Genomic DNA, 23,285 nt, shown 5'->3' with positions numbered 1-23,285 from the left:
GATTCTGCATAAGGAGGTCAAAAATGTAGAATTCACAAATGCCAAATAGACTTCCTCCTGTTTTTATGAACCTATTGAAGTTGAGGTTTCCCTGGACCTCATGCCATTCCTCTCCCTGCCCATCCTCCTGAATTTTGTTTTCCTTGAAGAAAGAATCATGGTAAAACATCCAAAACCTGCAAGTCTTGCACTGGGAAAACAGGAAGTTAGATATTACAGAACTGTAACTTAATGGGACTTCAGAACCGCATTCTATACTCCATGTTGTCCTTTGCTATAGTGATGTCTGGTAATTTTTGGATAAAATAAGGAGTTTTGAGTTTATCATTTGAAGTAGGTATACAATATATACACTGTTATATTCACTCTATGGGTTGGTCCCCTTTGTTTACAAAACCATTGCAAAAAATTGAATTCGTTAACAGAATTTTTGAGTATACTTTCAGGAGTATACATAAAGTCCCCTATCAAGGAATGTACAATAAGAAAGTATAATACAGTGTTGGGGAATTAGGTCAGTGGTAGACCACTTGCCTAGCAAGCTCAAGGCCCTGGTTTCAGTCCCCAGCTCCAAAAAAAAAAAAAAAAAGAAAAAGCAAAAAAGAAAAAGAAAAGAAAATGTAATACAATATTCACCCAATTAAATGTCTGTATGGAAAATACTGGCCATTGGGAAACAGAGAAAACCTAAAAAATTGAACTTTATGTAACAGGAATGGACCTGGGAATAAAATTATTATCCAGATGAATCTCCTCCACTCCATGTTCCTAGATCTTTTCTACCAATTGCAATCCCCTAACTAACTTTCTCAATTCAGAGCAGGCAACCACTAATGAAGCACAAAGAGGTCTCTAATTTTAGAGAGATGTAGTAAGGAAAGGTTTCCACAGTGTCACAGGAGACTATCCTGGAAAGAGCACCGCCAAATCTGGTCAATATAAAGATAGCTTTTTAGCAGGTAATTCATGGCAGTTCTCAGTGACATTATCATTTGTCCATCCCTGAAAAAATCTCTTGTATCCTGGAGAGCCATAGTTTATTCTGTGATGTCACAAGTGTTGTCCTGTATGCATCTCCCTCTCTGATATTCCTTCAGTACCTCTAGGGTTTACTAATTTTCCTATAATTCAGAGTAAACAGTTTTTGGGAAGGGGAACAAAGACTATGAAGAGATCAGAGATGGGGAAAAGGAAGCTGGCCTTCTGTCTTGGTATATAAAAAAGGAAGCAATACCTGGTCCATGGGAAATATACATGAGTCCTGGGTAGGGGTTGTGTGGGTTACCTGAAGAGATAGCCTGGATCTGAGCCTTGGATATGCAAACCTGGAGCTGGGATTCTCTCAGAATTATCTGGACTTACCTGCTTGGTTCCTGGAATCAGAGAGTTTATATCACTAATTTCTTTATCCCAAAATCCAAATGTTGGGAAGGGTGCTGTTTTCCTGAGATCTCATCAATTTTATTCTTTTTTCCCAGTAGAAAAGCATCCTAAGGAAGAAGGGAAAGGTCATTATTCTATCCTCAGCTCAGTGTAAACTCCTCCAAGCTTTGGATTCCTACAGTGTGCATTTTGTTTCTGACACTCATATATGGGAGAGAAAAGTGCTTCTAGTTGAGAATTCATGATCTCAGTCTTTCAACTAGTATTGCTCTGTCTACCATACATTGACAGTGACTCTTTATATTTCTGAGTCAATAGGGGTGATTAGCAGCCAGTTTTCTTTTCTTTAATTTCTTTCATTTTGAATATTTTTTTTGCTTTTAATTCCATACTTCTGTATTACCTTTTCCAGTTTCCTGTCCATAAGATCTCTAAGTAGTCCCCATCCAATTCCTCTAAAACAACCCTTACTGCCCCTTGACATTCCCATAAACTGGGAGCTAAACCTAGTGATGAAACCAAAGGGCTTCTCCTTCCTTTGGTGCCCAAAAAGGCCATCCTCTGCTACATATTCAGTTTGAACCTTAGGTCTGTCCATATACATTCTTTGAATATTGGTTTAGTACCTGAAATATCTGGTTCTTTGGCATTGTTCTTCTAATGATTTTAATGCCCCTTCAGCTCTTGTAATCGTTTCTCAAAATCTACTAGCAAGAGGTCCGTTCTCAGTTCACTGGTTTGCCACTAGCTTTCATTTCTCTATTGGACCAGCTTTCGCTGTGTCTCTCAGGAAAGATCTATATCCTGCTCCCGGAGGCATGCAATTCTTAGCTTCAACAGTATATATATATATATATATATATATATATATATATATATATATATATATATATATATATTCAACCACCAATATTGTATATATATATTCAACCACCAACTTGTATGGTGGCTCATACAAGCCATGAGATTAGGTGGAATTTTAACATGGATACTTTGGAACTACCTCAATTATTTAGAATTTACAAATAAAAATACCAAATTGACTTCCTTCTGTTCTTATGAAACTAATAATGTTGAGGTTTTCCTTGACCTCAAGCCATTGCTCTCCCTGCCCAATCTCCTGACTCTTATGTTTTATCTGAAAAAAAAACCATGTAAAACATCCAAAACCCTCAAGCCTGACCCTGGGAACACAGGAAGGTATATATTAGCTATCTGACATCTAAAGGTATTACAGAATCTCTTTCTCTTGTCCATGTTGTACTTTGCTTTACTGATATCTGATAATTTTTGGATAAAAAAAAAGGATTTGGTAGTTTATCGTTTGAAGTAATTACATAGTATTTACCCTGTTATATTCACTCTTTGCCTTGGCCTCCATTGTTCTCAAATTCATTACAAAAATATTGAATTGGAAAACAGAATTTTTGAGTACACATTCAGGATATATATATATATATATATATATATATATATATATATATATATATATATATATAGTGCCCTTTCAAGGAATGTACAGTCAGAAAATGAAATACAATGTTCACTCAATAATAGGGCTGTAGGGAAAATCCTGGCCTTTGGGAAACAGAGAAAAGCTAGGAAATTGAACTGAAGGTCACAGGAATGGACTTTGGATTAAAATTATTGTTCAGAAGAATCTCCTCCCTTCCATGATCCTAGATATGTTCTACCCATGACAAGCCTCTGACTAAGTTTCTCCATTCAAAGCATGTAAACACTAATGAAGCTAAGAGAAGTCTCTAGTTTTAGAGAGATGAATACATAAAGGTTTCCTCTGTTTCGCTGGAAACCCTCCTTGAAGGGGCACTCTCAAATCTGGCCATTATAGTTCAGCAGGCAGGCTAAGGCAGTTCTCATTGACATCACCATTTGGCCCTCCCTGAAAAATCTCTTGTACCCTGGAGTGCACTAGCTTCTTCTGTGATGTCACAAGTGTTGTCATCACAGCACGGCCTAAGGGTTATTCCTTCTGTAAATCTAGGTTTACTAATTAGACTCTCATTCAATGTAAACAGTCATTTAGGAGGGAGAACAAAAAGGCTGAAGAGACCAGAGATGGGGAAAAGGCAGATGGCCTTCTGTTTTCATTAAAAAATAAAAATAAAAATAAAGAAGAAGAAATATGCCATCACTGGGAACGTTCAGAGAGTCCTGGGTAGGGGCTAAGTGTGTTCGCTGAAGAGAAGCCTTGGTCTTAGTCTTCCACGTTTCAGAATCAGGAGCTGGGAGCCTCTGAGAAGAATCTGGACTTCCCTGTTGTTATGATACCTGGAAGTGAGAGCGTTTATAACATTCATTTATTTATTCCAAAAGCCAGGTGTTGGGAATCATACAGTTGTTTTCCTGAGAGCTCATGCCTTTATTCTTTTTGCCCAAAAGAAAAAGGTCCTAAGGAAGGAGGTAAAGACAAGTATTGTGTCCTCAGCTCAGAGGAATCTCCCACATGCTTTCCATTCCTGTAATGCAGTTTGTGTCTGACACTGATATCGTGCTTCTAGTTGACACTTCATGATATCAGCCTTTCCACTAGTATTACTCTGACTCCCATTCTCTGAAGGTGACCCTTTAGATTTCTGAGACCATTGGTGACATTAGCCTGCAGTTTTTCTATCTTTTATTTCTTTCATTTTTCTTTATTTTTTACTAAATTCTGTTGCTTTTTTAAATGAATATTTCTATATTTACATTTCATATTTTTTCTTTCCCAGTTTCCTGTCTGTAAGACCCGTTACCTGTCCCCCTACCCTTCTTATATAACCTCCCTTACAGCACCTTGACATTCCCTTGAAAGGGGAGTCAAACCTAGTTTGGACAAAGGGCTTCTCCTTCCATTGGTGCCCAACATGGCCATCCTCTGCTACGTATGCATTTGGAGTCATTGGTCTATCCATGTACAGTCTTCAAATATTTGTTTAGTACCAGAAAGCTCTGGTTTGTTGAAACAGTTCTTATTGAGTTGAAAGCCCCTTCATCTTTTGTTATCCTTTCACAAAATCTACCAATGTGTCGTCAGTTTACAGTTCACTGGTTTGCCACTAGGATTCACTTCTGTATTTGACATGGTCTAGCAGTGTCTCTCTGGAAAATTCTATATCCGGTTCCTGGCAGCGTGCGATTCTTAGCTTCATTAATCTTATCTAGTTTTGGTGTCTGATTATATACATATATATATATATATATATATATATATATATATATATACATATATATATATACACACACACACACACACAGACACACACACACACACACACACACACACACACACACACACACACACACATACTTTTGTTGGCTCCAAGAGGTATGATGTTAGGTGGAACTTTAACATGGATTCTGGGAAACTAGGTCAAGATTGTAGAATCCAAAAATGACTATTCCAAATAGACTCTCTCCTGTTCTTATGAAACTATTGAAGTAGAGTTTTAACTAGACCTCAAGCCATTCCTCTCCCTGCCCATCCTCAGGAATGTTATGTTTGGCCTGAAGAAAGGATCAAGGAAATATATCCAAAACCCTCAAGTGTGTCTCTGGGAACTCAGGAATTTGGATATTACATTACTGATATGTAATGGGACTCCAGAACCACAGTCTATAGTCCATGCTGTCCTTTGTTTTACTGATATCTCGAATTTTTGGAAAATATAAGAATTTGGGAGTTTATCATTTGAAGTAGGTACACAATATTTAAACTGTTGTATTCATTATAGCCTGGCCCCCTTTTTTGCCAAAATCATTGCATGAAACTGAATTGGAAATTACCATTTTTGAGTACACATACAGGAATATATAAAAATCCCCTATCATAGAATGTACAATAAGAAAATGTAATACAATATTTAGTTAATTAAAGTTGTGTGGTGCAAATACTGGCGTTTGCGAAATAGAGAAAACCTAGGAAATAGCACGGTATGTCACAGGAATGGAACTGGGAATAAAATTATTATCCTTAAGAATCTCCTCAACTTTATGTACCTAGATCATTTCTACCTCTGCCAAGCCTCTGAATAACTTCCTCCATTCAGAGCATGTAGCCAATAATGAACAAAGAGAAGTCTCTAGCTTTAGAGAGATGTCGTACATAAAGGTTTCCACTGTGTCACATGATACACTCCTGGAAAATGCACCCTCAAATCTGGTCAATGTAAGGAAAGCTGTTTAGCAGTTAGGCCATGGAATTCTCAGAGACACCATCATTAGGCCTGCCCTGAAAAATCTCTTCTATCCTGGAGAGTTTGAAGTTCTTCGGTGATGACACAAGTTTTGGCATGACAGCAACTCACAGATATACCTTCAGTACCTCTAGGGTTTACTATTTGGCTAATAATTCAGAATAAACAACAATTTGGGAGGGAGAACAGGGAGGATGAAGAGATTAGAGATGGGGAGATGGAAGTTGTCTTTCTCTCTTGGTATAAAAGAAAATTCTTCGTCCATGGGAAATTTTAGTGAGTCCTGGGTATTAGTTGAGTGTGTTTTGAAGAGATAGCCTTGATCTGAGCTTTCCACATATGGGAATCAGGAGCAGGGTGCCTCTCAAAAGCATCTGCTCTTCCCTTTTTCTTATGGTTCCTGGAAGTCAGAGAGTTTATATCATTAACAGCTTTATCCCAAAAGTCAGGTTATTTGATGGGCACCGTTGTTCCGTAGAGCTCATGGCTTTTATTTGTTTTGCCCAGAAGAAAAAGGTCCTGAGGAAGAAGGGAGGAAAGACAAGTATTTTGTCCTCAGCTCAGAGGAAATTCCTTGTTGATTTGGATTCCTATAGTGCAGTTTATCTCTGACACTGATATTTGGGAGAGAGAAGTGCTTTGACTTGATATTTCATCATCTCAGTCTTTCCATTAGTATTACTCTGACTATCATTGCCTGACAGTGACCCTTTAGATTTCTGAGTCAATAGGTGTGTTAGCTTGCAGTTTTCTTCTCTTTTTCTTCTTTCATTTTTATTTTATTTTTTAGACAAATTCATTGCTCTTTTAAATTATTGATTATATATTTATTTCAAATGTTATTTTCTTTCCCAGTTTCCTGCCATAAGTTCCCTACCCAGAACCCTCCCATTTTCTATAACCCCATTTACTGCCCTTGACATTCTCTTGAACTAGTAGTCAAAGCTAGATTGGACCAAGGGCTTCTCCTTCCATTGGTGCCAAAAAGGCAATCCTCTGCTACATATGAAGTTTAGACATAGGTATGTCAATGTACAGTCTTTGACAATTGGTTTAGTAACAGAAATCTCTGCTTCATTTGCATTATTTTTCTTATGGCTTTGAAAGTCTTTCAGCTCTTGTAATCCTTTCTTAAAATCTACCAAAAGGGGTGGGTTTAAAGTTCACTTGTCTACCACTACCATTCACTTCTTCATTTGACAAGCTCTAGCCGTGTCTCTCAGGAAAGAATTATATCTTGTTACTCTCAGTGACACTTCTCTGCATTATCTAGATTTGGTGGCTGAATATATATATATATATATATATATATATATATATATATATATATATATATATATATATATACACTTTTGCTGTCTCCTACAACTATGAGCTTTGGTGGAATTTTAACTTGGATTCTGGGAAACTAGATCAAAGATTTGGAATCGACAAAGAACAATGCCAAATATAAACCCTCATGGTATTATGAAACCAATGAGGTAATGATGTTGAGGATTCAATGGACCTCACCGATTCCTCTGCATGCCCATCCTACTGAATCTTATGTTTGGCCTAAAGAAAGAATCATGGTTAAATATCCAAAAGCCTCAATTCTGCCCTTGGGAACACAGGAGGTAGATATTAGAGAACTGATATCTAGTATGGATACAGATCCACATTCTATAATTCCTGTTTTCCTTTTCTTTACTGATGTCCGGTAAATTTTTGATAAAATAGGATTATGGAGTTTATCTTTTCAAGTAGTACACAATATATACACTGGTATATTCACGCTATGGCTGGGGCCTCTTCGTTTCCTACGTCATTGAAAAATTGAATTAGAAAACAGAATTTTTGAGTACACTCAGGAATATATATATAGCAAGGAATGTACAGTGAAAAAATGTAGTAATATATTCACCCAATTAAAGATCTGTAAGGAAAATACTGGCCTTTTGGAAACAGAGATAACGTAGAAAATTGAACGGTATATCACAGGAATCAACCTGGGAAAAAAATTATTATCCAGAAGAATCTCCTCCACACATATTTTCTACCCATGTCAAGCCACTGACTTTCTCCATTCAGAGCATGTTACCAATAATGAAGCAAATAGAAGTCTCTAGCTTTAGAGAGATGTAATACATAAAGGTTTCCTCTGTGTCCCAGGAGACATCCTGTAAAGGGGACCCTCAAATCTCTTCAATGTAAATAAAGCTGTTTAGAAGGTAGGCCATTGCAGTTCTCAGTGGCATCACCATTAGACCCTCCCTGAAAAATCTCTTGTACCCTGGAGAGCCCTAGTTTCTTCAGTGATGTCAAAAGTGTTGTTGTGTCCGCATGTGCCTCTTGGATATTCCTTCAGTACCAATAGTGTTTACTATTTGGCCACTAATTCAGAGTAAACAGCCATTTGGGAGGGAGAACACAGAGGATGACAATATCAGAGATGGAGAGAAGGAAGCTTGAATTCTGTCTTGGTATAAAAAAAGGAAGAAAAATATGGTTCATGAGAAACTCAGTGGGGCCTGAATAGCCATTGAGTGGTTTCACTAAACAGATAGACTTGATCTGAGTGTTCCACATATGGGATTCAGGAGCAAGATGCCTCTCAGAAGCATCTGGACTTGCCTGCTTGTTATGGTTGCTGGAAGGCAGAGAGTTTATATCGTTCATTTCTTTATTCCAAAAGCCAGTTTTTGGGAAGGGGTCCATTGTTTTTCTGAGAGCTCATCACATTTATTTTTGTTACCCCGTAGTAAAACATCCTAAGGAAGAAGAGAAAGACAAATTTTATATCCTCAGCTCAGTGTAAACTCCTCCATGCTTTGGATTCATAAAGTGCAGTTTGTGTCTGACACGGATATCTAGGAGAAAGAAGTGCTTCTAGTCGATGTTTGATCATCTTACTCTTTCCACTAGAATTACTCTGACTACCATTCCCTGACAGTGAATCATTAGATTCCTGAGTCAATGGGTGTGATTAGCAGGCAGTTCTCTTTTGTATTATTTCTTAATTTTTTTAACATTTTTTTTGCCCTTTTAGTTGGATATTTCTTTTTTTTTTCTTTTCTTTTATTCAGAGATGGGGACCAAACCCAGGGCTTTGCACTTGCTAGGCAAGTACTCTACCACTGAGCAAATCTCCAACCCCTAATTGAATATTTATATATTTTCATTTCAAATGTTATGTTTATATTCAGTTTCATTTCCACAAGATCCCTAAGCAGTCCCCCTCCTATGACTCTATAACCACACTTATTACCCCTTGACTTTCCCATTCACTAGGAGTCAAACCTATGGATGACCAAGGGCTTCTCCTTCCTTTGGTGCCCTACAAGTCCTTGCTCTGCTACATATGCAGATGGAGACATAAGTGTGTCCATGTACAGTCTTTGAACATTGGTTTAGTACCAGGTTTGTTGGCATCTTTGTTCTTATTGAGTTGAAAGACCCTTCAGCCCTTGTAATCCTTACTCAAAATCTACCAACAAGAGTTCCGTTTTCAGTTCACTGGTTTGCCACTGGCATTCACTTTTGTATTTGACATGCTCTAGCTGAGTCTCTCAGGAAGGATCTATATCTGGTTCCTGGAAGAATGCACTTATTACGTTCATCTATCTTATCTAGATTTGTTACTCTCTCTCTCTCTCTCTCTCTCTCTCTATATATATATATATATATATATATATATATATACTGATATATACTGTATATATATATTTGGTGGCTTCTATAATTATGACGTTAGGTGGAATATTGCCATGGATACTGCACAATTAGCTCAAGAATGTAGAATCAACAAATGACAATGCCAAATAGACTCCCTCCTGTTCTTAAGAACCTATTAAATTTGAGGTATACCTGGACCTCACTCATTCCTCTCCCTTCCCATCCTCCTGAATCTTATGTTTGGCCTAAAGAAAGAATCATGGTAAAACATCCAAAACCCTCAAGACTGGCCGAGGGAACACAGGAAGGTAGATATTAGAAACTGATATCTAATGGAACTACAATACTGTATTCTATAGTCTATGTTGTCCTTTGTGTTACTGATGTCTGGTAATTTTAGGAAAAAATAAGGATTTGGGAGTTTATCTTTTGAAAAGAGTACACAATATTTACACTGTTATATTCACTCTAAAAATGACCCCCTTTGTTACCAAAATCATTGGAAAAAATTGAATTGAAAAGAGGAATATTTAAGTTCACATACGGGAAAAAATATATAGAGTCCTATACCAAGGAATGTACAATAGGAAAACGTAATACAATTTTCATTCAATTAAAGGTCTGCAAAGAAAATCCTGGTCTTTGGGAAACAGAGAAACCTAACAAATTGAATTGTATCTCACAGGAATATACCTGGAAATAGAAATATCCAGAAGAATCTCCTCCACCTTATGTTCCCAGAACTTTTCTACCTATGCCAGGCCCCTGACAAAGTTTTTCCATTCAGAGCATGCAACCACTAATGAAGCAAAAATAAGTCTCTACCTTCAGAGAGTTGTAGTATGTATAGGTTTTCACTGTGTCACTGGAGACACTCCTGTAAAGGGCACCCTCGAATCTGGTTAATATAAGGGAAAGCTGTTCCCCAGGTAGGCTATGGCAGTTCTCAGTGACATCATCATTACACCTTCCCTGAAAAATGTCTTGTATCCTGGAGAGCCATTGCTTCGGCTGTGATGTCAAAAGTGTTGTTGTGTCTGCAACTGCCTCATTGATATTCTTTCAGTATCTCTAAGGTTTACTAATTTGCTTCCAATTCAGAGTAAACAGGCATTTGGGAAAGAGAACAAAGAGCATGATGATATCAGACATGGGGAGAAGGAAAGTGGCTTTCTGTCTTGGTATAAGAAAAGGAAGAAATATGTCGACAATGGGAAAGCTCAGTCATTCCTGGGTAGGAGTTGAGTGGGATCGCTGAAGAGATAGCCTTGTCAGAGCCTTCCACATATGGTAATCAGGAACAGGAACCTCTCAGAAGCATCTGTACTTCCCTGCTTGTTATGGTTCCTGGTAGTCAGAGAACCATACTCCAAAAGCCTGGTTTTGGGAAGGGCACAGTTGTTTTCCTGAGAGCTCATGGACTTATTCCTTTTGGCTCATGTTTGTAAAGAATTTAGTTCTTGATAACCTGAACCCTTCAGGTCTGTAGGAAGGCACATCACTTTTGTCACAGTGTTAGAGTCAGTTGCTAACTGTTACTATTAGTAATACTACTCGCTGGGGACAGCACACATGATAGTTTACCTTTGGCCAACACTTAGTTTCCAAACAACATCCTTCGTATTTTATCACTTACACAAACATGAAATCTTACTACTGTGTCTTCATATTCTTTGAATTTTATCACTATTCACTCCATCCATTATTACTATCTTTGTCTCAAGAGTTGTTTCTTGTTTATCGTACAACAGTGTGCATCTACCCTGAGCTTTTTCTAACCACAAGTCTGTGCAATGTGGTTTCCTTCTTTCCCCTTTTTTCAAACCCTCCCCCTCTATAGTAAACAGTATGTTCAATGATGTTGCACCTTAATTGTTGGTTACTTCCTCTCTTGTCTTTCTCCCCATGTTCATTCAGTTGAATCCATTAGTCTTTGGACACATCTGTTGCTTAGGGAGCTCTTTCCCAGGGTGTCAATTTGCCTTATTCTTTCCCTTCATTTAGATCTCTGTTTAATGCTGTATTCTCAGTGAGGCATTCAGTGAGCACACTACATTATATGGCCTCCTCTCTATTTTTCTATCCCTTTAGCCATATTAGTTTTCTTCAGATGCTTGTGGCATGACAGTGCATCACATACTCCTGTCTCTTCTTGCCACTAATATGTAAGAAATAGTTGTACTTGGTCTCAAACACCTTTATTGCTGGACTTTTGTCTCTAATCACTAGAATACTACATGCAGCATAAGAGAAGTTTAACAATATTTGGAGAAGTCTGAATGGATTGAAGAGAAAACCAATTGAAATTAAGTGATGTACAGAACTTTATTATTTCTTGGATGCTTTTTCCTCAGAATTGCCTACTTTATATCACAAAGTTATAAACCTATTTGCAAGGCATTGCAGGAACTTTCCAATTGACTGTATGTTTTCATTGTATTATTAGAGTTTTGTAGCTAGAAAGACAGGTCAGCCATTACAACCAAAACTTCAAGGTCCTCCTTCCCACTAGTTGCTAAAAAGTATTATGCACACAAATCATACAATTTAATATTGCTGAGTTATGATAATTTTAACCAGTTTCTGTGCATGTAGGGTAATTATAGTTTACGTGTCTAGGATACATGAAACGTCTACAGTACACACGACCAACCAGATTACCAAGCTGCCATGGAAAGAGCAGAACTCGGTCTGACTTTCAGTTCCAGGTCCACCATTTATGGGTTGTTTTGGTCCAATGGAAAATTCTTCTTTTCTACAGCAGTTTCCTCATCTATTCAATGAACTCAGTACCTTAAATATACAGGATTATTATAAATTTATCTTTATTTGTTCATCTATAAGTAACTTAGAACCTGAAGTTTTTGTATTATCCATAAATGTAAATGTGACCCCTGCACAGTTAGAATATCAGAGGAACAAGGCAGGCATTGTTCCCTTTTGTTTTGAGGCTGGGTTTCTCTATTGTTTACCTCGGCTATGCCATTCAAGCTGGCCTATAGGTGTCTAATATTCTCCTATCTCACCCTGCTATCCAGTGGATGGAGCACAAGGATTATAGATTCATGTTATAAAATCTTGCTTTTTATGTGGATTTCTTGCATTCAAACTCAGATCCTCACACTTGCACCTTAAGCTCTCTGCTCACTATGCTATTTCCCCAGTAAACCCGCAAGTCACCTTTATGTGACTTGAACACATAGGAACTGCCCTTGACCGCAATGAGTCTTTAGACAAAAAAAAGGGTTTGGGCGTACAGAGGAAGGAGAGGGTTATGTAGTTCAGTAGCAAAATGATTGCCTGTCTCAAATGGACTCCTGAGTTCAGTCCCCAGTACTGAAAAACTAGGAAAAGTCAATCCTTAAGAGTTTAAGTAAGTCAGGAAAAAAGCAGATTTCTTTCTTTTCATGTGAATTAAAGGAAAGGGAGTCTTTGGGTATTTTTTTTATTTTTTAACTTATTTGACAAGCTAAGTTTTTAGTAAACATAGACTGTATTACTCTGAGTTTATTTTTAATGCATGCAGTTTATATATCTAACATTGTGCATTACACTCTAACCTCAGAACCTTTTTTTGTTTGATTTTTGTGAGTATTGGTGAGGGGTAGGGTAAACAGATAAGGCCAGCTGTCTGTCTTTACTTAACTCCCCTCAGGTACTGAGAAGATAGCACTGTTGAGAGTCAGAGAGAAACACAGCAGCGGTAAAGCAAGTACAAGCAAGATTCTTTTCATTTTGCATTCACATAAAAATTATGTGAAAAATTGCTATGGTCTCTCAAGGGAACATGACCTAGTGTTCAATAATTTTCAATAAAAAATCTCATTTCCCAGAGTTTTAATTTCATAAAAATAATTTTTTCTATACAGATTTTTGTTTTTCAGTTTTTCTTCTATTAACCTTTGCTCAATTTAAAATAATCAAATTATGCCAGATTTCACTTATGAGTTAACAATTGCAGTAGACATAAGTGTATAAAATAAGCACTTGTAAATTAATGGTAGGACTATTGATTGTTGAAATACTTTTTGAGAATAATTGTTAGTATATGTAAAATGTTAAATCATTTTAATTATTTTGTTTTTTATAAATGTACAACCTAAGAGGCTACAATACAAAGAAATAATTTTGTGCCAATGTGCCTACAACAGTAGCAGCCTTGAAGCCTCTCACATAGCCATATATTTGGAGTGTACAGGACTTGTGTTGCTCTGTATAGTGGCACATCTTGGCAGTAATACTGGAAGTGAAAGGTAGGCATAGCACTTCAGAGTGTTGCTAGGCACTATTTACCAAAACGGAGGTAACCTATGTTTGTGGGCAGTAACCTATGAACCATCTCTAGGAATAGAGATAAGTGCATAGACCTACGAATAAGCACTCGAGAACATTAGTAACTGTACTATGTTTATGTACACAACCTGGAACAATACAAAGTTCTATCAACAACGTAATAGATGTTTTGTTTTTTTTTTTTCCCAATGGGATGGTGTGGAGAAGAGAGAGGAATGAACTGAAGCCACATACAGGGACACAGATGAAAGTTTATAACTGAGGTTTATAAAACATGAAACTAACCATTTAAAAATAAACAAAAGAAGCCAAACTCCAAAAATACACTTATTTCATTTAGCTCACAAAAAGATTGACAATTCGTATTAGAAGACAGTGCTTACTTACCATGGCCGGAAAGGGATGTAAAGCGCAGGCACTGTACTGTGATGAGTTTCAACAGTGATTTAGGACCCAAAACAACAAAAGAAAACATATCCACCAACTGGACTCAATGCAGCAAAGATTATAATGAAAAGATTTAGAATAGACTTCTGTTTGGGGCATTGTTTTTTGTTTTGAGTTAACAGACATGTTCTGATTTGTAAATATTTTACATACAAGTCCAGAAGGCTCTGGAACCAGATTACTGAAATTAAATATTTGTGTCCTTAGATGAAGCACTTGATTTAACTCTGTTTCTTCATTTAGCTCCTGTAAAATCATGTGTGTTTTTACTGTGAAAATAAAATTATACACAGCAAGCAACATAAAACATCACTTAGCCCAAAAGATGCTAATGAATGTTAGTATCCTCTCACTAAGATTTTAAACTATGTGAGAGTTTAGAATAGAACAGTATGCAGCTTTTATTATATGGATCCATTATTCACAGAGGTGGCATTCTTATTCTTAGATAGAAACTCCATGAACTCAGCTTATTCCATAATTACTTGAGTTTTTTTGCGGCCCTCTCACATCAGCCATCAGTCAAGACCGTCTACCAGAGACACAGTCACAACACATTCTCAATAGGGGTACCTCTTCCCAGGTCACTCTACGTTATGTCAAGTTGACCAGACAGAATTAGAAATTTTGGAATGTTGGAGCAAATCCGTGAGTGGCAAACAGTTAAAACATTTAATCTTAAGATGTAATTTCAATGTCAACTTCAATACTTTATTACTTTCCCCCTTTGTAATTACTTTTTTTAGTGAAATGAAGTGTATAAAAGATGAACACTCCTTCTTTGTGTGTGTGTGTGTGTGTGTGTGTGTGTGTGTGTGTGTGTGTCAGATTCCTGTATACAGGTATACCCAGCATGTGTACATGAAAAAGCCCAAAAGAGGATAACAGATGTCTTTCTTATCCCTGCTTTATTCCCTTAGGCCAGGTTGCTCACTGAACTTGAGGCTGATTATTTTGCTAGGCTGCTGGTTAGTGAACTTTCCCGGCATGACTGGCTTCATGATACAGCACTAAATTATAAGTATCTATGACAAAGCCTGTTTTTATATGGTGCAAACTCACTTTGTCATGCTTGCTTAAGCTGTTTTTTGACCTCAGAATTAACTATTTTACAAGAAGATGTCAATATTGTTGCACAATCTACCTAAACCTTTTATTGTCTTAGAAGGGAGCCCAGTCACAAATTTCTATTGCTCCAGCTGTCGACAACTACAGAACTTTTCTGTCTTTATGGATATACCTCCAGTAGATAGTCCATGTGATTGAAGTCTTGTGGCATTTTCACTTAGTGTGTTCTCAATATTCATTTACGTTGTGGCATCAATCCGTACTACGTTCCACATATCACTTTTTGTTTATCCATTCGTCCATTCATAGACTCTTTGGGTCTTCTAAACTTAATTAATAAACTTTCATTGTTTATATTATGATATTAGGACCTATGGGCATGTGCTTGCTATGGCTCACATGTATTGATCAGAAAACACTGTACGGGTGATGTAGGTGAGTTGTTTCCCTCCTATTGGGGCGAGAAATGGAACCCAAGTAGGTGTGCAGGCTTGGGGCATGTTTTACTTTATAGGAAAGCATCTTATTTTCTTCTATAGAGGTTATACCGCTTTCCATTACTACCAGTAATGTATGAGGGTGCTTTTACGTCCATCCAAGTGGATGTGAGGTATTGTCTTAGTTTTTAAGTTGCATTTTCCGAATAACTTATCATTTTAAGCATTTTTCTTTTAGACCAGTATGAGAACAGATGATATTTCTATTGACCAAGAGGAAACTGAGAACCAGAAATTCTAAATCAAATAATTTCTCCTACTAGGATTTGATATTTGATTTATATATTTGATTTCAAAGCAACACTTTTTCTGACCTGTTATTTTTAAGTTACTAAATATTTTTTAAAAAAATGATTATATAAATTAAGCAAGTATAATTTGGTTGAGATGAAATGAAAGAGCACAGTAGGTGCTGGGAAAAAACCCACTTTTTAAAAGGTAAGATGCATTAGGACTGTCAGTGGGAGTAGTGTAGCATAGGTTTGGGAAAAGTAATTTGGAGAGTAGATGTCTTTAAGAGCTTTAATTTGCAGAGCTAAAGTGTTTGAATATCAGAATTGTAGGAAGTGGAGATCAATAGTGTTCCCGAGTGGTGTGAATGGGCATATAAGCAACATAGTACTTGAGAGCACCAGCTTCATGCACAGTTATAAAAGTTGCAGCCAGGTGTGGAGGCAGAGGAAGATGGGTACCTTCAAGTACAAGGCCAGGCCAACCAAATGTTACATTTAGCTCAATAATCCAGAGCAAATTCCTCAACCTTTCTGTGCTCTTGTTTTCTCCATCAACATAGGTATAATAATTTAAATTCATGAAGCTATTATAATGATTTAAACTATTTTACATGTAAATGTACCAAGAAAAAAGTAAACTCTTAATGTTTTAAACATTCCATAGATGTCAACTATTATTATGTGACATTTGCCTTGTGTTTTGTATCTTTTCATTTTACAACAAATCTGTGCAGTAGAAGTAAGTGTAATTAGTGTAATGACAGAGACAGCAAAGTAGAAGAGGTTGTATCATATAGAAAGCTCCCATTGACTAAACTAGTCTTATACTAGGCATGGCACATATTTAATGCCAGGATACAGAAGGCAGAGGAAAGATGATCCCTGTGTTTGAAGCCAGTCTGGTCTACATAGCATGCTGCAGGATTGTCATGACTGCATGTCTCAAACAAAAACAAAGTCTGGTCTTACTGTTCAATGCCATTTAAACCTGCTGTTTTATACTTTAGAAAAAGAATGAAAATTAAAAAAAACCATATAGAACAATGGAATAACATGATTAAAAAAGTTTGATAGAAATTAATCTAATGGCACTCTGCAGCATAAAGAGGTAGAAGAAATATGCCTAGATGCATATTTGTTGACTATTAAGATTATCTATATACAGATTGTCTTTGTAGAAATATTTTGTCCTAGGTCTGTGACTTAGAGAATTATGAGAAAAGATATTTAAAGGGAACATGGTAGATAACTAACCAATATATTTCTTTCAGTTGTTTATAAACTTGAAATAGATAGAACTGTGTGGTCCTTGATAAGAATCTACTGTGGTAGCTATCTTCTGATTGAATTCCTTTTTCTACTGAGCATCAACACAAATGGTTGGAGACAAGCTGGAGTAAATCATTTCCTCACCTTTTAACTTAATTGAAGAAACAATTTGTCTCATCATCATCCCTTTGAGGTAGTACAGCACAGAGTCTTGTGAACATGTCCTCACTAAAAGAATGGCCAGCTCACTGGGAGTCTCCTGAGTGTTCTCCGCTCTCACAGAGCGTCTGACTTACTGGGACTCCATAGATGTACTCCACTCTGAGTGACTGAATGCAAGGGTGTTCATGAATAACCTGATCAGTGCTCAAGTCAACCTCCCACTGGTGGATTATTGAACTGTGCATCATTTTTTATATATTTGTTTATTAAAGGCTATTCTGTGTAATGATAATGAGGAACTTTCTCTCTTTTGTCTTCCCTCTGCTTTACAGATTGCTGAATTCCTGGTGATATTATGGTTCCTGAGTCTTCTGCCGTGCTTCTTTGCTCCAATTGGTATCATCCCAATATAAGTGTATTCACTTGCGCTTTATGGGTTTATGCACTTCTTTCTTATCAACCCCCCAAAAAACTTTCTACTATAAATCCAGATTTTGGTTGTTTAAACTTCTGGTAAGTCTAGAAGGCATGCACAATATTTTGAGCATAGTACATTAGCACTGACTTCCTCAAATTCCTCACTGGACTGTTGGATTGCACAGCCTTAGAGGCAGGATTCACATTGGGACAAGGGAATAGTGCCCAGATTCAGGAGTAAGTGCATTTGTTGGATACCAGATATACTTGAACATTTATAACATGGAAATCAGATAGTGAATTGATTGTATATATTATAATTAATTAACCAGTGTGGTAAAATATAGCACTTTTTTTTTCTTTCTAAAGAAAAGAGAGTCAGGTAGAGTGTTATTGTGTAATCCCTTACTTAGAATTTGAAGGTAGAAGGATCAGAAGTCCAAGGCTACTTTATACTGCATTTACCTCAGTATTCTCTTAGATTTCCTATAACTATAAATCCCTATGATGTGTTTATTTTTGTCTAAATCATATATGTGAGTGCCTACATATATGTATGTGTATGGCTACCACATATGTGGTTGGTATTCATGAAAGCCTAATGATTGTGTCTGATCCCTGAAGGTTGAGTTGTAGACAGTGGTGAACCAAGCATGGGTGATGGGAACTAAGCTCCTTCCTACACAAAATCAGCAGTACATAACTATAGAGCCACCGATCTAGCATTTCTATAAACTTATTTCTAAATGACGGTTTTGGAAGATTCAGAAAGCTTACTGTGATGATGTTGCAATAGCAGGATGGCATAGATGCGTTCTTTGTGAGCAGTGCCTCGGTGAGTCCTTTTTTTTTTTGAGTAGGAAGCCATCATTTCATGCATAATTATTTTCACTGATGAGTAGAATGATCCCTGTTGAATGGATGTGTATCTAGGTCTGAACTGTGTGATGATAAATTTAGACTGATTGGTTGAATAGGCTGGAGTGAGGTATAAAATGGATTAACACACTAGTAAACGTCTTCTTTGAAGCAGTGATTTGTTGCTTTTGTAATATCATTACCAAAACAGAAGTGTTATAGGGTATAGGTGATTTAAAATCAGTTCGACTATTTACTCAAACTTCATTTATAAAATTATTCCCTAAAATGTATGTCAGAATATTAACTTAATGTTTTCACCATAGTTTTATTTATTGAAAATGTTTGTAAACTTTTGTCCTAAAATAAATATCTTATTTCCCTTTTTTTCTCCTTTATTTTTACTGAAAAATACTTGGTCTTAAAAATAAAGATTGCTCAACATTTATATTCATAGTTGTATCGGAATCTTTATAATTGACTTATGCTACCTTCTTTTCGCCCCCAAAAAAAAATTAAGAAATTTAAGTACTATATTTCTGTAAAGTTACTGTGTCAAATATAGTGCATTCTATTTATACTAAGGAAGTCTTTTGTCCTCTATCCTATCATTTTTTTGCCCCAACTAGGAATCCAATTAGATAGCACAAAGTCCCAGACTTTCCAATAGTAACATTACCTCATTCTTCTAGTAAGCTAACTAAAGTTTTAAAATAGAGTCCTTAGTTATATCATTAGCGATCAATTTGTTTTGTTTTGTTTATTTTTGTTGCTGCTGCTGCTGTTGTTGTTATTTTTCAAGGCACGTATTTCAGTGTGGCCCTGTTTGTCTGAGACCAGGATCTACAGAACAGGCTAATCTTGAACTCACCCAGATCTGCTGCCTCTGACTCTAAAGGCATGTGCAATGACTGCCTGGGCACAGATCAGGTTTTACCAATTTTTTTGTGTAAAATTGTGTGTGCATGGACATGATCTTAAGGGACCTGGAGAGTGTTCAGTGGTTATCAGCACAGGCTGAGGATCATAGAATCAAAATATATCGGCTCCAGAGACGAGTATCTCAAAACTTGTTATTATTGTTTCCGTAGCTAATTCAAACCTTATCTGTTATAGATGATATTCAAGATTGATTCATATTATATAGTCATGTAACCCTCTGAAGAGAAATGTTTATAGAATAAAGCGAAAGAACCAACCACATCTGAGGGCAGGCCTGCCATAGTTTCCCTGGTTGAATGTGTCTACTAAATAAAAAAAGGATACATCCAGAGAGCTAGAAATTTAAGCTCATTTTCAGAATTACTATAGTGTCAGAGGAATGCAATATTATCTATAAATTTTCTTCTGTATGATAAAGTAAAGGGAGACTAAGAGGATAAAGTTAAAAGCTATCTCTATCCATTCTCCTCCACGCAGGTACCACTGGGTCCACTGCACAACAAACAGTATCTGGTTCTCCTCTGCAATGACAGGAATTTTTTTTATAATTATAACAGGTTTAAAGAAAACCAGTCAAGGTGAATTTGTGTTAATGTGAATAACAAAGGACTAGCTTAGGAAATACTGTGAGAAAGTTGACCGTGCTGTTACACACTATGATCCTGGCCTTACTGAGTAAAGGCAGGAGAATTTCAAGTTAGAGGCCAGCCTGGGGTACATAGTGCAGCCTGTCTCAACCTACTCCCCTTAAGAGAATTGTTATCAGAATTGAGCTATACCCATTTATAAACTCTAAGAGAATATATTGCATGAGTTAGTTGCTTAACAACACATTTATCATTATTTTCAGAATAGTGGTCAGAGGTGACTTTTGTGGAAATGTTAAGGCCAACACAGTCATTACCATTACATTAGTGAAATCAATATTATATAGTCTGTGGGTGCAGTCAAGTGGTAGAGTGCATGCCTCATATGCATAAGATCCTGGGCTTGAAACCCAATGCTCTAAGAGTGTCATTTAGGTTAGAGAATGCAACAGACCTCAGATGATCACACTCCCTGCCAGTTTTTCTCTCTCTGATTTTGTGAGACAGGGTTTTTCTGTGCAGCTCTCCTAGAACTCACATTGTAGACCAGGCTGGATAACAATTCAGAGATCTGCATGCCTCTTCTTCCATCTTTTGGAATTAAAGGCATGACCCACCACTGTCTGTCCCTTCCTGTCTTTTATAGGCAAAGAAGAGCTTTGTAGTCAGCCAAGTGTACCCTGTCCAACAAATGATTTGTAGTCCAACACCGGGTTGCCTCTTGTGCTTACATCACTTATTTTTCTTACTCCGTAGCACAGGCTAGCCTCAAACTTGTTGCACTGCTGCCTCAGCCTTCTAAGTGAAGGCCTACAGGAACGAACCACTATGGCTAGCATATTCTCCCTCCACTTGGTTTCTGCTTTCCCCAACGACAACCACACACTCTTCCACTGTTTACCTTCCGATTTTGCATTCAACTCCTTCCTACTTTACTGGGTTACACACCCTCGTTGTCTGGGCTTAGTGTACATGTGTTATTTATTGGTTTCCTTTGTAACAGCAGTCATTCTGAATGGTCAGCCTTGCAGTAGAGAACTGATTCTATGTTTTCTCATTTTTCCTTTCTTTTTCTCATTTTTGAGTATTTACTGCTGCCTTTCATAAGGTAGGCTTTGCCAATTTCTGGATGGCCGATCAGCTGAACAGCCTGTCAGTGATTCACATGGACCTGGAATATATGATCTGCTTTTACAATTTGAACTTAAATGGGATGAGAATAAGGGCCTGTTGCCAAATGATCTGCAAGATACAGTATGATTTTGTATTCACACTAGTGAATGCCAGCATAAACAAAGAACTGTTGGGAATGATAACTTCGACAGTTAATGTCATGATGAAAACTCATCCAATAGCATTACACACAGAATTAAATGTGCTTGGCACCCTGTTAGCAATCTCCTTATCTGAATTCATTTATTTGGCATTTAAGTTGTGTTAGGATTTTAGTCAACCTCTTGCCAAAACATTTACAACTTACATTTAAAGAATTCTGCAGTTATATCTCAACGTTCATATGTGTTGGTAGCTGTATCACAACTGCTAGAGTGCCAGCAGCTAGTCCTCATAGAAATGCTCAGGATGCCATTGTAGGAGCCAGTGGTCCAAGTACTGATTGCTTAGAATCAGGTCGAATGCCTGAGAAAGAACATCCTGGTCAGTTCAGAAGTCTTGACCTTCTTCTGGCTCTTTACCCATGCTTAGGTGACACCAAGTTAATTTAGTTAGGAAGTTTGCATTAATTACAAAGATCTAAGTGTAGAGAGACCTAGCATGTACTCACAAAAGATAATGATAAATTGGGTATGGCAGGCCACCACTCACCTGCAATCCCAGCACTGAGGAGGCTGAACCCATAGGATGGCCAGTCATCCTGGGGTGCATAAATGAAATCCTGTCCCCAAAACAAAAACTACTGCAGAGCAGCAATAAAAAACAATAATGAGCCATAAGCGTTCTATGATTATGAGGAGGCCATAGAGCGTGTGCTCTGGGTGTATGTTTATAGTAACTTGCCACTTACAAAGCTGTCTCTGTACCCGTAATATTTCTACATTTTCCTATGTTTAAAGTCATAGAACAAAGCATGTGTTTTTCTTCCTTTTATTCATAGACTCTTTTCCTATAGTTTTATTACACTTGAAAAAAGTACAAAATTGTTTGAGTTGGTTCTAGGATATTCAGAAATCGCAAAAAGAATTGCCCAGTAGTCACCTCAGCTTCTCTCGTTTTCTCAGCCACTAATGAGGTTGTGCAAGTAGTGTCTGCATAGGAGAAAGTGACTGTGAACCCACGGGATAGGGTTTTATGGATATGCTGATGGGTAGTTGTACTGTGTGAATAAATGGTATGAACAGTTAATTTATTTGAATTGCGATATTGTTTTCGTTCTTCTTTGAAATATTCACAGAACCAGAATTTTGCAACAGAAATACATACAGAGTGCAAGCCACTGTTCAGTGCATTCCTGCTTGGCTTCGCTTCATCCAGTGCCTGTGCTGGTACCGTGACACAAGAAGAGCCTTTCCTCTTCCAGTAAATGCTGCCTGGCAAATACTCTACAACTTTCTTCACCCTGACATTTCCAGCCCTTTACAACACTCACAAAGGTAGGCTGAGGTCTCCCATCTGAGCCCTTACTACTGCTTTCTGTTGCCCTGGACTCTGCCGTCGCTGCTGCTGGTTCTGCTGAGGCTTCAGAACCCGGACATCTCACTTTAGCCTTGAATATAGTTTTACTCTCATTTCAATTAACAGTTATTATCACTAAGATTTTCAGTCAATTGGTTAGAATTGTGATGCTGTTTCAATCCTGTCTGTTGCTCAGTGGCTTTAACCTATGGGTGCGTTGGGTTTTAATTTAGTGGTTTAGAGTGTTTTTTTTTCTGTTTGTTTTTGAGGATTTTTTGTTGTTTTTCCTTGGGGGGGTTGGGGAGGTTGAAATTTCCTTGTTTATTAGTGAAGTTACGAAATGGTTAGGTGCACAAGAATCCCTCTTCCAACCAAGTATTTAATATTTAAGTATTTTCTTTGATGAACATGTAAGGATTGTTTACAGCCCATTTAACTGCAAATTGAGTTCTCTGATCGCTTCAGTTTCTCATTTCTATGGAATCCTGCTATGACTTGCTACTGATCTTCTGTTGGGAATAGAAAAAAAAAGTCTTTTAAGTTTAGAACCAAATGCAGACACTCAGTTTGAATTTTTACCATTTCCGATGAACTGTCAGTGATTTTCCATCCTTGCACTAAAATGTATTCCTTCTTTGTCTGCTGAGT

General features: G+C 37.2%; 1 long non-coding RNA gene across 1 annotated transcript; it reads left to right on the top strand.

The window, feature by feature from the left end:
- The first annotated feature begins 9,378 nt into the window (after positions 1 to 9,378).
- Positions 9,379 to 22,616, top strand: LOC134484658 (uncharacterized). The gene is made up of 3 exons (XR_010062248.1): positions 9,379 to 9,541; positions 17,535 to 17,715; positions 22,417 to 22,616. It is a non-coding gene; the product is annotated as an uncharacterized LOC134484658 (long non-coding RNA).
- The last annotated feature ends 669 nt before the right edge of the window (positions 22,617 to 23,285 follow it).

This window comes from Rattus norvegicus, assembly GCF_036323735.1.
Source record: "Rattus norvegicus strain BN/NHsdMcwi chromosome Y unlocalized genomic scaffold, GRCr8 chrY_unlocalized_25, whole genome shotgun sequence".
Classification (NCBI taxonomy): Eukaryota; Metazoa; Chordata; class Mammalia; order Rodentia; family Muridae; genus Rattus; species Rattus norvegicus.
Note: the sequence above shows the minus strand (reverse complement) of the source record. Positions and strands in the feature narration are given on the sequence as shown.